This window comes from Artemia sp. Qi Xiang Cuo, chromosome 12 (genome assembly GCF_049724085.1).
Source record: "Artemia sp. Qi Xiang Cuo chromosome 12, ASM4972408v1, whole genome shotgun sequence".
Lineage (NCBI taxonomy): Eukaryota > Metazoa > Arthropoda > Branchiopoda > Anostraca > Artemiidae > Artemia > Artemia sp. Qi Xiang Cuo.
The window spans coordinates 68,607,665-68,623,878 of NC_142805.1; positions in this window are offsets into that span (position 1 = coordinate 68,607,665).

Here is a 16,214-nt window from a genome sequence, read left to right on the forward strand (position 1 = left end):
CTTTTGGAGTTCGACCAGTAGAATTGTTTCCGAGGCAAAGACATTAATGAATTGGATCTATTTCTGGAGCAGTACCTGTCAGACATTATTAATCTTTGCCCGGAAACAATTTGATTAATGACTGACAGCAAAGTGAGAAAAATACTGTTTTTCCATTCTCACTGACAAAAACCATAAAACATACATAAATTGCTGTTGACATCCATGAAAGTGAGAAAGTTCCCGTTTTTTCATTCTCACTGAAAAAAACCATAAAACAACCATCAATGTGACAATATTCCTGTTTTTTCAAGTGAGAAAATTACTGTTTTTTCATTCTCAGTGAGAAAACCATAAACCACGTGGTGCTGTTCGCGCTGGTACCCCCCTTTCTACTATCGTTTATGAAAAATTTAACACCGTAGTAGCAAATGTTTTTTTTAACAGTATTCTATTAAAAGACGAACACGGTTGATAATAACATTCAAATGACGCTAAAATATTTTTAGTAAAATTAAAAGAGCTATTTATTCTTATTTAACAGCCTTTGTGATTCAGGGGTCATCTTGAAGAATTGGAACAAAATTTGAACTGTAGCGTAAAGAGCGATGTATTGACGAGGGGACGACTCCCGCTTTTAATTGAATAAAAAACAAGTTTTTTTTCAACTGAAAGTAAGAAGCAACATTAAAACTTAAAACGAACAGAAAACATTATTTATATGAGATGGGTTTCCTCCCCTCGAACGCTCGCTCTTGCGCTAAAGTTTCTTTTTTAACTTTTTAAGTTTTTATTGGTTTCTCGACTTTACAGTCTTTCAATACTGTTGTTGCGGAGTTGTATTTTTCCTTATACGAACATTTATGCACTTCATATTCCTAACAAATATGAAACCTTGGCTTGCAACTGGAACCAGTTAAATTGTGAGTTGCGTTTTGAACTCCATTTGAGTATTTTTCGATTCGCTTGCGTAAGGAATTTTACAAGATTAGTCGATCACTGTACCATCCCAAATTAAGTTTACATATATAAAGGAATTTATGGACCTCACCAGGGGTGCAAATTCAAAAAAAAATATGTAGGGGTAGGGGCTAATAATTTGTTTCTTTTTTTAATGATGAGACAAGAAAGAGACTTTTAAAATACTGGTTGGGCCTTTTTTATACCCAATGACGATCCCGACAAAGGTATTTTATAAATTATAAGAATGGAGGGGGCGTAAATTTTGGGGTTAGCAGCCCTATCTACCCTAATTGGCACCCCAGTGCTTCACTTCTAGATGTTGTTAATTTATCAAGTCAAAATCTGGTTCTGGCTACAAACTAAGAATGGGTTTAGTCTTATAGGCCATGCAATACTCAGAATTAAGATATTCTGGCCAGCAAAAAAAGCGTCTTTTAGCTTTGGCGTTTCTTGACATTTTTAAGCTTCAGAATTGTGCCTTTTTTTCGAAATATGAGACCAAACACTTCTGAGTACACTCATTATGTGAATTACACTAATTTGTCTCATTATGAAAGTTAAAATAGGCTAAGAAACGTCAGACGGTGGATGACGTTTCTGATTTTCCTTGCCAACATTAGCGCCAAATTCCCTTTTTGTTAACTGGCCCATGCTCTTTAGCTCTAACCCTATTGGAAGATGTCCTTGCCACGGCACCCATGTGAGATGTCTTCAGACACCTAATTGACACCCTATGCGCCACAGATGGCCCAGAAGAAACTAATCCTTATATATATCCCTTCACTTTGCCACACGCAACAAAAACCTGGTAAAGCTGCAAAACCAAAAGGGGAAAACAAGCCAAGGTACAAGCAAACAACCTAAAAGCTGCATATGTAAAGAGCAATGTGGGCACAATGCAATATTATTAATTTTTTTTCTGGATTTAGACCAGGGCATTTCGTATCGAAGGAGTTGTTTTAGAAACTTCAAAAAGGGCTCATTCGATTGGAAATTGAAAGGGTTAGTACCCTTTTCAATAGTTGAAAGTTATTGGAGGGCAACTTACCCCCCCCCCTACGCTCACCATTTCCCCAAAAACATCCAGTCAAAATTTTTAGATAGCCATTTTGTTCAACGTAGTTGAAAGGTCCAGAAATTATGTGCTTGAGGAAGACAACCCCCCCCTTAGTCCTCAGGGCAAGTGTTGTAATTTATGCCCTTGGGGCATTTAGGGTTTATACAGAAAGGGATATCGAATAAATTTTGGAGGCACCTAATTGGATGGGTTGCCAGTGGTTCTAGTACCATCTATAATATTCAGAGTGATTGGAGGGTGAATGCCCCAGCAGTAGAGGCCCTTTGCATTTCAACTATACACCTTTATTTTGGAGACAATTGGACACCCTCCAGAGCAACACCCTATATTCCAACCATGAATATATTTACAAGTGAACGGGACTCATAATAAGGAGTCATTAAGAGTAAACTGGTCTAAAGTGTTAGATGCAATGTGACAGAAATTCTATTTTAATATATTTTCCTTTTAATTCGAGCGTATAAATATGAGTTACAACTGCGAGTGTCGTATCACTTATAGTGATACGAAACTTGCGATGCAAGTTACTTTTTTTTATAATTAAATAGTTTGTATATATTTAATTTAGATATTTCTCCGTTCAAATAGTTTGATAGATCTTGTATTTAAAAAGTCTAAGAGCCATATTTGTACACGGAAATTTATGAAAAAAAAAGAAATAAAGGATATAGAAACACGGTAATTTAACGGATAAAAATCTAACGATAATTAATAATTAATTATATTTCAACCTTCTTTTTATTTATAGGCTAATATCTGCTAGTATCTTAATAACATACTGACTTCGTTTCAACTTTGACACTAGTCTCTTATTCTCTAAAACTGTCTTTAGCATAAACTTAGAATTTGAAACCAGCCAAATGCCAAATATTTCCCCCTAGTCTATTAATGAGACACCGGCTTAACCTCGTATCATCTTCAATAGACCATGAAAGAGGATGACTTTTAAACTGTTTCCGGATTCTAGCAGATTCCAGGCCAATTAGTCTTGAATTAAATGCTTTACGTAGACGTAAACATAAATGTAGGGAGGGAGGTGGGGACATCCAGCTTATTAAGAATAAAATATCGTGAAACTAAAATAAAATTTTTATTTAAGGAAATTTCTGAACAAGAGCCTCCGACCAAGAAGGCAAAACTAACAACTTCCGCTCATAGCAGCCAGATGGTGACACATCCACCACCCAGTCCCCTCCGGAGTTTATAGAAGCCCCCTCCGGAGTTTATAGGACCACCCTGTCATAAAAACCTCATATATCGGGGCATAACTTACAACCCTTGTGCTGAGGGCTATGGGGGGTTTTTATACTCAGAGTCTTAATATCCAACCTTTCAACTACTGTGAAAAAAATTACTATCTCAAAATTTGGACTGTATGTGTTTCGGGAATTGATAGGCGCGAGGGGAGGGGGTCTGTTGCCCTCTATTCACTATCAACTATTATACGAGGCACTAGCCCCTTCAATTTCCAATCGAATGAGCCTTTTTAGAAGTTTCTACGACAACAAAGAGTCATCTCAAAATTTCTATCAGATCTATTTCAGGAAAATACGAGGTGGGGGTATCCTCCCTCAAATCACTTTGAATCTTAAAAAATGAAATAGAAGTTCTGATTGCCAATCTAATAAGCCCCCTCCGAATTTCATACGATCACCCTTTCTATATAAACTTTATATGCCCCCAGAGCATAACTTATAACCCTTGCTCTAAGGGTTATGAGGGGTTGTCACCCTCAAGGATATAATTTCCTGACCTTTCATCGTCAGAAACGTCATCTACCGTCACACGTTTCTTAGCCTATTTTCACTTTCATAATGAAATAAAATAGTGTAATTGGCATAATGAGTGTACTCAGAAGTATTTGGTCTCATATTTTGAGAAAGAAGCACAATTCTGAAGCTTAAAAACTGTCAAGAAACGCCCAAGGCTAAAAGACATTGTTTTGTTTTGTTTTTTTTGTCAGAATGTCTTAATTCTGAGTATTCCATGGCCTATAGAACTAATTTGAATCTTAGTTTGTAGCCAGGATCGGATTTAGACTTTACAAGGCCTTAAGCTATTCGAGATATCCCTATGTAAGTCCAGATATTATTTTTAAGTGTCGTATTTTATTTCCGGGTACCGAAAATGTTATACTGTAATACGATTAAGAAGCATATAGATCGCAAAATAATACATGACAACGTCATCAAATCATAAATTACGTAATTTGTCTCTTTCTCTGCTCATGAGGCTAAAGGAACAAAATTTATCTTGATTCTTTGTTGTAATTTCCCCCAGTCTCCCCCCCCTAATTGCACTTCCTGGCTGAAGGTTCAGGGTTTTCTAAATCGCCATCTTCACCATTATTACTATTTCTTCTTTTACATCTGCTTATATTCCGCTCATTAACAGGAAATTTTCTTTTTCTTGAAAATGGTCGAATATCTGTCATTGGAAACTTAACAAAATCTAGAAGTGAAGTGCTGGGGTGCCAATTAGGATAGATAGGGTTGTTAGCCCTAAATTTTCGCCCCCCTCCATTCTTATAATTTGAAAAATATCTTTGTTGGCATCGTCATTGGGTATAAAAAAGGCCCAACCAATATTTTAAAAGTCTCTTTCTTGTCTCATCATTAAAAAAAGAAACAAATTATTAGCCCCTACCCCTACATATGTTTTTTGAATTTGCACCCCTGGTGAGGTCCATGAATTCCTTTATATATGTAAACTTAATTTGGGATGGTGCAGTGATCGACAAATCTTGTAAAATTTCTTACGTAATTGAATCGAAAAATACTCAAATGGAGCTCAAAATCTAATTTGCTCCACTTGCAAACCAAGGATTCATATTTGGGAGGAATATAGAGTGTATAAGTATTCGTATAAGGTAAAATAAAACTCCCCAACAATAATATTGGAAGACTAAAAAGTGGAAAATAATGTACATATTTTTTTAAAAACTCATTTCAAAGTAGAATAATAAATAGAAAAAATTTCTTCTCTCGAGAACCCATGAATGTAAGTGAAAACGAGTGACGCCAAGCGGAGTGGGCTTTGCATAACTCGATCTTTTTATCTTCTTTTCCTAAACTCACTGACTGTTTTGATTTTCACGTATCAATTTATGTGATACAGAGGTCAGTTTGACGTCTTTTGTTATGTATTCTTATTACATACCCAGTTACGTGGCCAATTCGTTTTACGTACCTAGTTTTTACTTACATTGATAGATACTCGATTTTAATAACACCTCTATCAAGTGTCAAAAAGATATGAATATATTGCAATAGCCTGGAGCCAATAGGATATCTCCAACTAAACAGTGTCTGGTTGGGAGGTTTACCTTCTTATAACTTGAAAACAAACGCTACCTCTAAGTAGCCTAGAAAACCCGGAAGTATAGCTACGACTAGACCCCGGCGCCGTGCCGGTGGATCAACCGAACGCTGCCGACGAGAGGCCTGGTCGAACGCCGCCGAAGTGTCGCAACACCGCCGGCGCGCCGCAGGCACGCCGGCAGAGGCGGCGGCGTTCGGTCAACTTTAAATTAATTTTGCGGCAATTCTTTAGTGCGTCAACCGCAAAGTCGGAGCTTGTCCTTCTCGTGTGGTTTAGTATTTCGATTTTCCTGATTAGAAATCAAGCAGGCTTGCACTATCCCCGAATTTTTGGGTATTTCCCCGAAAAAAAAATTGGTTCCCCAAATCCCCGAAAATCACGCAATCACGGTGCCACCCCTAGCGATTAATCACCAGTGACTTTCCCTGCCAAATATTACTTTGCATACCATAATTCTTCACTGCTCTCTTGTTCATTAATTTTCGTCTCTTTTCTTACTTTGCATAAAAACCAGACAGATGCAATATGCAATTGCAAACATTACAATATACACAGTTCTTAATATGTTGACAAAAAAAAGTATCGTCTTAATGAAATGAGTATAGATCATTTCGAATGCAGTTTCCCAATCGCTATTTCTTACATCATTCGTAGTCAAGAATTTTATTTTCAAGTTGAATAGAATTATAGGACGCATTCACTACTATACAGCTTCAGCCTTCAGTTCGATTTTGAAATTGACAGCCGAAAGATTGTTTCGACAGCTATTGAGACAAAATTTATCTATAGACTACGCTTTGTACAAGTTTAAGGAATTAAAGATCGAACCAGAAGTTACCCAAAAAATATGATTTATAAATAAATTGCAAATTATTGCTTATCGAGGGAGGGATAGGGGGCTATCATTCTTAAATGATAATACCTCATTTTTTTTGAAAGCAGGGATGACAAAAAGATAATTATTTTTTTCATTTAAAGTCAAGACAGAAGAAAATGATATCAAATCCCCGGGAAACCATTGAAATGTTTTGATAGACCCAGGGCCCCCCATTAGGACTTGTTCATTTGTCTTTGATACTTTGCGATTTATCACAGGCTATTGGCCTAATTTCGCTTTTGTGTGTGCGCTCCTTTTTAACCAGATTCCTTGGACATTATTGAACGATTCGACGATTCTATGACTCAGTTTCCCAATTGTTTGAGGTATATCCGAATAATTTTGACATTTTTGTTGTTGTCTTTGTACCCCTATACTCATTCCCTCAATTTTTTTTTTTCAAGGAACATTAAGCCGTTTAACGTTATTTTGCGTGTTTGTGACCTAGTTAATTATTAAGTAAATTATTTTTCTAATGAAAGCTGAGAAGGTATCCTATCAAGGTGGTATCCAGAGGAGGGGGTAGGTAGGTATTACATTTAAATGATAATATCTCGAAATTTTTTTTATTGAAAGCAGAGATCCTAAAAAGTTGATTTTTTTCTTAACTTTAAGCAGAGACGGCATCCTATCAAGGCGGTATCCAGAGGGGGGGGGGGTAGTGAGCTATCATATTTAAATGATAATACCTCGATTTTTTTTTGAAAGCAGGGGTGCCAATAAGTTAATAATTTTTTTTTTATTTAAAGCAGAGGCGGTATCCTATCAAGATGGTATCACAAATAGCGACGAAGACCACACTGCCTTTCCATCATAAACAAATAAGTAGAACAACAGGGAAATTTTTATACAAGACAGTGGAACGCAACTTCAAATGAATATTTCGACCCTATATCCAAGGGCCGTCCTCAGCAAAACAGACGAAGAGAATAAAAACACTATAAAAAAAACTTACATTAAAATTCAATCATTAAAACTTTTTAAAAAAAAATTAAAACAGCCCTAAAAAAATTCGAACTGTAGCGTAAAGAGCGATGTATTCACGAGGGGACGACTCCCGCTTTTAATTGAATAAAAAAACAATTTTTTTAAACTGAAAGTAAGAAGCAACATTAAAACTTAAAACGAACAGAAAACATTATTTATATGAGATGGGTTTCCTCCCCTCAAACGCTCGCTCTTGCGCTAAAGTTTCTTTTTTAACTTTTTAAGGAGGTTATTATTCTAATTAAACAGCCTTTGTGATTCAGGAGTCATTCTTAAACAAAAGGAACAAAAATCAAACTTAGATTATTATAAGGCTATTATTAGTTCAAAAAAGTTAAATTAATATGCCAATTTCGTTTAATTGTTCCTGTACGGTGAGCCCAATTCGAACCTGCATTGAGGTAGTTGAAAAACGTTCAGAAATTAAATAAAATAAACAAGTTTTTTTTTAACTGAAAGCAAGGAGTAACATCAAAACTTAAAACCAATAGAAATATTTCCGTATATTTAAAGGGGTTGTCCCCTCCTCAACGCCTCGCTCTTTACGCTGAAGTTTTTATTGGTTTAAAAAGTAGAGTTGTGACAAAGAGTCAAATTTTATTGTAAAGAGCGAGGCGTTGAGGAGGGAACAGCACCTTTCATATACGAAATAATTTCTGTTCGTTTTAAATTTTAATGTCGTTCCTTACTTTCAGTTAAAAAACTTGTTTTTTTTTATTTAATTCAAAAAAGGAATGCCTATTGCTTACACAAAGCATTTGTCATTGGGAAGTAAACAGACATTTTTTGGGAGGCAAATTTTCTCTCGGGAATTTTCAGCAGTAGGATGTGGGGGATGCCCCTCTTAAATACTTCGCTCTTTATGCTAAATTACGATTTTATGTCCCAATCCTTTACGAACAAAAAGTGAAACACATGGTTCGTTCAAGTAGAACAAGATAGCTTTTTGAACATTCTAAATAAAGTTAGCGTGAAGAGTGAGGTATTATGGAAGGTTTCTCCTCCCCATATCGTAATCATTTCTGTTCATTTAAGTTTTAATGTTGATCCTTGCTTGCAGATGAAAAAAACCTGCTTTGTTTGTTTAATCACTCAAAGGCAAAAACAATTCTCAGGGGAAAACATTAAAATGCCACTGACTTCAGGCTTTGGATGCGTGAGCTAATAGCAAAATGCAAAGGCATTATAACTGCCAGATATTGCCTTTGCATCCCCTTTGTCAACATAACATTAATCAGCTATGCAAGGGTGGAATGTGACGTAAATTATGTAAATAAGTTACAAAATTTTCCTGGGGGTTTTGATCATAACTGAATTGTTGAACCCAAAATTTTTTCCACTGTCTTTGGAACGCCTTTTGATTTTGGAATGCCTATAGTCTTAATTTAATTTACCGTGGTATAGTGACATATGAATGACTCTTTTCTAGGAGAGAGGCACAAGTTAAAAAAAAAGAAAAAAAGATCAAAGTAGACAAATTGTACAGATACATGTTGATTCAAAGGAATATTGAAATTGCTTGAAGTAGGGACCCACAAGCTCAATTATCCCCTACCTATACTTTTTCCCTACAACATTTTCAGTCAAAATATCCTGTGTTTTCAGTAAAGTGAAGAATCTATAACACTATGATAACTTTTGCTGCTGCAGCCTACTTTTTACCTTTGATAATAATTAGACGATCTAATTTTAAAATTTACTCTTTACTTCAGTTGATAAAATGCTAGTTTTTCATGTAATTTTATATTAAAAGCAACTAATGTTTCATAAAGAAAGCAAAAAGAGGTGTGGTATAATATGATCACTTTTGTTAAACTTTACAGCAGGGAACGGTACAGGACTTAAACTCACAATTGTTCATAATTAGTACGTAAAATGTATTAGAAAATCATAAAGCACTTCATACCAAAACGATCCAAAAATCCGGAGGTATTCAAAATAGTTCAAAGATTACGCCACGTTATCGGAAAAACAGGCATATATATATATACTTTATGCTCTGACCACACGTCCTGTTTAAAAGAAGGAAGTGGTTATTACAAAATCAAGTATCTCCTCAGCAATTCCGTCAGCGAGCTTAGTTCATATAATGAAGTTGCTAGGTTGTATCCGTTTGAAAAAAAATTAAAAATGTCTTTCAAAACACAATTTGAGTAGAACAAATTGTTTGATTATTCACAAACAGATAATTTAGCTATAATAACCATGAGCTCTGACTGAGAGTGATACCCCCTCCCAAAATATTGGCATTGAGAAAACCAAACAAGCTTTGAAGTGCCAAGACGCTGTGAACATTAAAATATTGGCAATGTACCACCATTTATAAACATCTTGTTATTTGAAGTAACTTGGAAAGAACAAAATTAAACAAAAATAGTTTGTCTTAGCTTAAGTAATTTTTTGGTGTTAGTTAGTAGAGGAGGGGGTGCCAGTCCGAACCCCAAACCATATATGGGCATAGAGTCATTAGGGAGAACACGTGGTTAATGGGGTCAATGACCTAAATGTCAAGGTCAATGTTGTTGTTGTTGTTGTAAGTGCACGCTCTCAGCGAATGTTATGATCCAGAAATAGTATTTGTTGTTGTTTCCGAGGCAAAATGTCAAGGTCAATGTTGTTGTTGTTGTTGTAAGTGTACGCTCTCAGCGAATGTTATGATCCAGAAATAGCATTTGTTGTTGTTGTTGTTTTGGGCACGCTCGAGCCAAATGCTATGAGTTTCCCGGAAACAGTTAGATCACGTGTTTCCTTCTCAGCCAATCAGCGAGTCGGTTACATCCCCGTTCTCAGCCAATCAGAGGGCTGGTTACATATAGTTTCCCCGTTACATAACAATTCGCCCTTGAGATTTCGTATATAACGGATATGCAATGTGATTAAATTATCAGAAAGTATTTTGACACAATGGAAACAACAATGGATAATATTGATGAATTAGAAGCCTTGGCAACTACAATTTACCATTTAAGTTCCGTTTTTATAAATTTTCAAATAAATTTTTTTTACTTGGAAATACTCCAGTTTTTTAAGCAAAAACATAAATATTTTCCTTTCACCAAAACCCCCCCCCCCCCCAAACCATACAAACATCATTATAATCAATGGAAAACGTAAATATATTCCTTTACCCCAAACCCCCCCCCCCCAACCATACAAACATCATTATAATCAATGGAAAACGCAAAATATATTCTTTTTACCCTAACCCCCCCCCACCATTATTTTACAACCAAAATTCTCGCAAAAAGAAATAATTATCCTTTCGTTGACTTTTCTCTATTGTATTCCTTTCTCTAATGTGATTTAAAGTGTCTACTGACTTCCGTCAATTTTTAATGAAAATGCCGCTCTGTTTTGACACAAGACTCCAATGTGAGGCCTATAATTAGCTGTCACCCTTTTTTCGGTGTGTTCACGCTATCCGTCTAGTCAAAGGGTTTTGTTATGGCTGTCAAATTAAAACAGTTTTAAGCAAAAAGAGATTGCTGTATATTAAGCTTGTAGTTTCGTAACCTTGTATTTGTCAGAGAGCCGGTGGAAGATATTATTTTCAAATTAAGTTTAAAAGTATATTTATAACATTAAGTGAAAGGGAGGAGGGAGCAATACATTGCTTCTAATAGCTTCGTTGTAAGTAAATTATGTAAAGGGGGAGGGCAATGCCTTCAATTCTACCGCCATCAGTGTAAAATGAAAACAAACAGTGCAGGGCTAGAAAAGTCTTTGGGAGTTGCATGTAGCTAATATTATGTATAAATTGAATAGCATTTTAACCTATGTTTGCAAAATATAGGCCTACAGGTCGATGGGTTAACGATCTAATTTAAAGCCTATAGGCCGGAAAATTTAATATTTTTCTAAATGGTAAAAATAGAAACAATGATTCCTATCCTATGGCTATAGACTACTGATTGTCTAATAAAAACGTTTGATTTCTAAGTCTAATATATTTCTTTCTGTAAAAAAGGGGGCAAATTATTTTGATACTAATTTTTTCTCTTCTTTTTAAGGCAAATTATGAAGAATGCGTGCCCCCTCCTTCCAAGAAAGCCAGAGAGGATGAGTCAGCCCCATCAGTGCCAGCCCCAATGCAGCCTGGCAGAAAACTTAAGAGAGAGTGGGCGGATAACTACAATGCCGAAGCTACGAAAAATCGTGAAATAGGCGGCCCAGCCGCGCAAGAACATAGCGCTGCCGCCCCCTCCCCCCTCCCACACGTCTTACCAGGTCCTTCGGGTGCTCAAGCCCAGACGGATTATGCAAATGTAAGCATTTTTTCCTACCCTTATATTTCTTCCAATGTTTTTTTCTTTTTCAATCCCAATATAAACTTATCTCTGTGAGATATTAACCCATATTACATATCTAAATGTAATTTTTTTTGCAAAGAAACCACTCTTTTCTAATCTTAGCTATTTTCTATGCATTCACCCCTATCTCTTCGCCGCTATCTCATAAGCGAATATTTTTCATGGGTAATTTCTAGTCAATTAATGCTCACCATTTGAAACTCAAAATCTCCTATTTTTCACAATTGCTTATCACAAAGTTTTAAGAGAAGGAAATTTCCCATCTATCTATCTGTCACATATGGATCCCGTAATTTGCGCAAGGATATTTTTTAAATAGTCTTCTATCTTACAAACCCTTGCCAATATTTTAGTGATGGGGAAACATTATCGACAATATAGTTAGTTAACAGTTTACAACATTTAATTGTACTATTTCCTTGTCTGAAGTTTAGTCTTGCACATCGGAACACTCGCGCGGCGGCTTACAATAATTGTGAGCTAATGAAGAGTTCACCGAGCCTCTAGAACGGACTTAGAAATATTTCAACTTTTTTGAGACAATATGTAAATGGCCGGGAGCCACGGAGCCGATGGGTCCGGGAAAAGCCGGGGGACGCGCCGGTTGGATTTTCTTTCAGTTGAATTAACCAAATGCTACTATGCTCATTCTGCTACTACTACTAAGCGCTGACTTTAAATAATAATTCAAATTTTAAAAGCAGTAAGGTGATTTGAACACTTTGAAAATAAGCTATTTTTTCATTTATAGGTTGTCCTGGTCCCATACTCGCCATCTCCCCCCTGCTCGTCAGTTGGAGAAGGAGAGGAAGCACATGTGGAGCTCCCCAACAATTCACTATGGGATGATTTACATCAAATTCCAGATAATATTAATGAGTTTATAGGTGATTTTTTAAATGTTGATTATAGCGCAATTGAGCAGGGGGACTTACCTTTGCTGAGTCCAAAAACCTTGCAATTTTTGGATTATTTTACCCGGTAATTAACCGGTAACCCTCCTCCTCCAGCCACCGATACCCTAATGAGTCCACTTCGAACAACTGAAGTGGAGCATTCCTCAGATATTGTTGAACAACTGGGGGGAGGGGTTACTATCCACGCGGGGGAGGGGGGTACAACTCTCCCAGACTTTCAGCTGTCCAACAGAATTTTAAATAATATAGTTGTTTTCACTGCAAAGTTTGGTGATCCCTTTAATACACTAATGGGGGGAAATTTTGTTTATGACCCTGTAGAAATTGTGCATGCATTTGTAGATACAATTCGTGCACTTCTGGAGAATCAAATTCAATTGTGGGGTAGGGATTCAATTAAGGTTTCAATTGTTTTAAAGGTTTTTTATTTAAATGAGGGAAAAAGTGAAGTTTATTATCATTTTATACATTCCGAGATGCTTTTGGTTTATTTAAATTTGGAAAATTTTGAGGGAGCTTTCATAGATTGGGTCGATCAAATTATAACGCATCTCGAGAACTTTAATGAAAATGGGAGTGGCTCTCTAGTTCTTTTTGTTGAAAATTTAAGTGTTAATATTTGTAAATTTAAGAAAGATTATTATTTTAAGCGGGGGGCCGGGGGGCGGGAGGGCAGCAGAATTAAAATATAATCCAGATCTAGAAGGTTGTCAGAGTGTCCAGCGGATTTGTTTTGAAACAGATCAAAAGTGTTTCCGGTATGTTTTCCTCATCTCAGCCTTCCAGCCTCTAGCTCGGGACGCTACCAAGAAGAATTTAGATTACTGGGCTATACACGGAAAGGATGGGGCCGCTTTCCCAATTGTAGATTTTTCATGCTTAGAAGGGAAATACCCAGTAACGCTTCGATCCATTGATATGTTTGAAAGGACTAATGTTCATTTAAATATTGGCGTTACTGTGGTTCAGTATGAAACTGAATTTGAAGATGGGGTTCGTTTAAAAAAGAAGGGGGTGGTATTCCCCGTAAGGGGCCCGTCAATTGATTTGGTTAAACACTGGGTTTGGTTGTTATACACGCCACCTAGTGAACCGAACACAATCGGTCATTTTAACCCTATCACTGACATTAGTAGAGTTCTGGGGGGTGGTAGGGATCTAGGGGTACGTTTCTACTGTCCAACATGCCTCCCACAATTCCGTAGTGATATAAAACTACGGAATCATATGAGGCATTGTAGACAACACGGCTTTCAGACAGTGGAAACGGTTTCTGGGGATAGGGCTATTCTACGATTCTAAAATTTTCAAAACACCTTTCTCCAGTGCGATAAAATATCTTTAGACTGTGAAGCTAATCTAATGGAGATGAATCACCCCCAATTTTCAAACCGAGTCAAAGAACATCAGGCTATTGCAGTGTCCTACGCCCACGCGCAAAGAGACAGTTCTAACACCATGCGGTTGTTAGAAAAAGTAGAAACATTGGATGAGTGGGAGTGCATGGTCAAGGCACTGACTAAACTGATTGGCACGACTAATGGTGCTATTTCTCGTGTGAGAAATACCCATTATCCAATGGTGCTGTCTGCAGAGGATCGTCTCGCGATTAAAAATCAAAAAATATGTTGGGTTTGTAAGGGGGAGTTTGCAGAGGGGGATAAGGGGACTAAAGGGAAAAGAGGCGGTGGGAGGGGGAAAGTCAGAGATCATAATCACTTGTGGCAGGAAATATCCTCGGGGGTAGTAATTTTAGGGGGGTTGCGCATCAATCGTTTAATTTAAATGTTAGCCAGCAGTTTTTTATCCCTGTTTTTATTCATAATTCCAATTATTATTTAAAATTTATTTTACCGGCACTGGCACGTATGCACAGGGAGGGAGGGGGAGTAGATTGTCCATGGGTAAATAGTTCATTTACCTATAACATTATTCCCAAATCGGCTGAGAAGTTATTGCTTCTCGAACTGAAATGGCAGGTAGTGGATAATGAGCGTATGTGCTGGAATAAAATCAGGTTTTTAGATTCTTTTAGTTTTTTTCCCAAGGCATTGAGTCAATTGATTCAAGTGCAAAAAAGCGACAATTTTGATAGCTTTTCCTTGCTTAAACAGCACTTTCCAGACAGTGAAATGTATGACCTGTTGACCTGCAAAGGTGTATACGCATACGATTATTACTGTTCTGGCGCTCGCTTAAGCGAGGTGAAACTACCTCCAATTGAAGCTTTTTACAATTCACTGACCAGCAGTGAATGCACAGCCGAGGAGTATGAGTTTGCTAAGAAGGTGTGGTCCAAGGGGGATTGTAAAAATGGGTGGGATTATTGTAGACTGTACTTGGCCAGTGACGTTCTAACTCTGTTGGATATAGTCTGTAAGAACACAGACCAAATCTATTCAGAGTTCGGGTTAGATATAGGTTATTATTTTTCTACACCCCATTTAGTGATGGATTTAATTTTAAAAATTAGCAGGGAGGAAATAGGCCTAATCACCGATGTAGATCAGCACCTTTTTGTAGAGCGTTCAATGCGGGGAGGGTATGTTTTTCATGGGGACCGCGTCTTATCAACCGATCCGAGCGGACAAAGCACCGGTGCAAAGTCAAATGCAGTGTTCTTGGACATGAACTCATTATACCCCTCGGCAATGTCTAACTACTCTGTGCCTTGTGGGAACTATCAATGGCTTTAGAATCCTTGTGAGTTCCCCGACATTGCCACAGTCGAGGACAATGGGCCACAAGGATGGTTCTTTGAAATTGATGGGCACATTCCGCTGGCGCTTCACGACTCAGTCAAAGATTTTGTCTTTCCCTGTATCAATCGGCCCGTGAGCAGGGACTCTCTGAACCCCTACAATCGTTCATTGGTTGAGGATATGGGGATGCACTGGACTCCCTCTAAACAGAAACTGATTGCTGATTTGGACCCTAAAGAGAATATCGTTGTTCACCATGTGCTTTTGCACTGGATGGTTAACAATGGTTTCAAGATCACCAAAATACACAGGGTCCTGCAGTTCAATCAGCGACCCTACTTGAAAACGTTTATCGACACCTTTGTCGATAAACGCTCTAGGGCAAATTCGAAGGTGAAGAAGGAAATGTATAAGCTCATCCTAAATTCAGCGTTTGGCAAAATGTGTGAAAGCGTACGTAACAGATCTCGCTGCGACGTTGTGACTGACCTTCTAGAGTGTGCAAGAATTATTGCCGATCCTAATTTTATATCATTCGCGAGCATAGAAGCCGGCATGTTTCTTCTACACAGACGAAAGCGAATTGTGGAACTAAACAAGAATATTGCAGGCTGTAGTTTAGTACTAGAAATCTCCAAAAAGTTCTTGTTGTCGTTTTTTTACAATTTGTGCAAGGTGCAATGTCAACGGTAGGGGGAGGCTCAAGTTTAATATGGTGATACATACTCTCTGCTGTTAATGGTAAATGGGACTGAAGATTTATTGGGTGATTTGCAAAATGGGGTGCACATCAGCTCGCGGATGGATTTCACCAACTGGAATCCATCTCTCTACCCCGACCTGGTGAAACGTCAAGCCCCCAACCAACTATTAAAATTAAAATCAGAGACGGGGAGTGATTTGATATCCCGGGGGATGTTCCCGGGCCCCAAAGTTTATTGTGTTAAAACACATAGTGGGGATGAAAAGAAGGCGTGTAAAGGGGTGCCTACACATTTTGTAAACATCAATTTTAACATGAGCGTATACAGAGACTGTGCAAAAAGTAGCCTAGTGCCAAGAGCTCAAGTGCTTGCAATT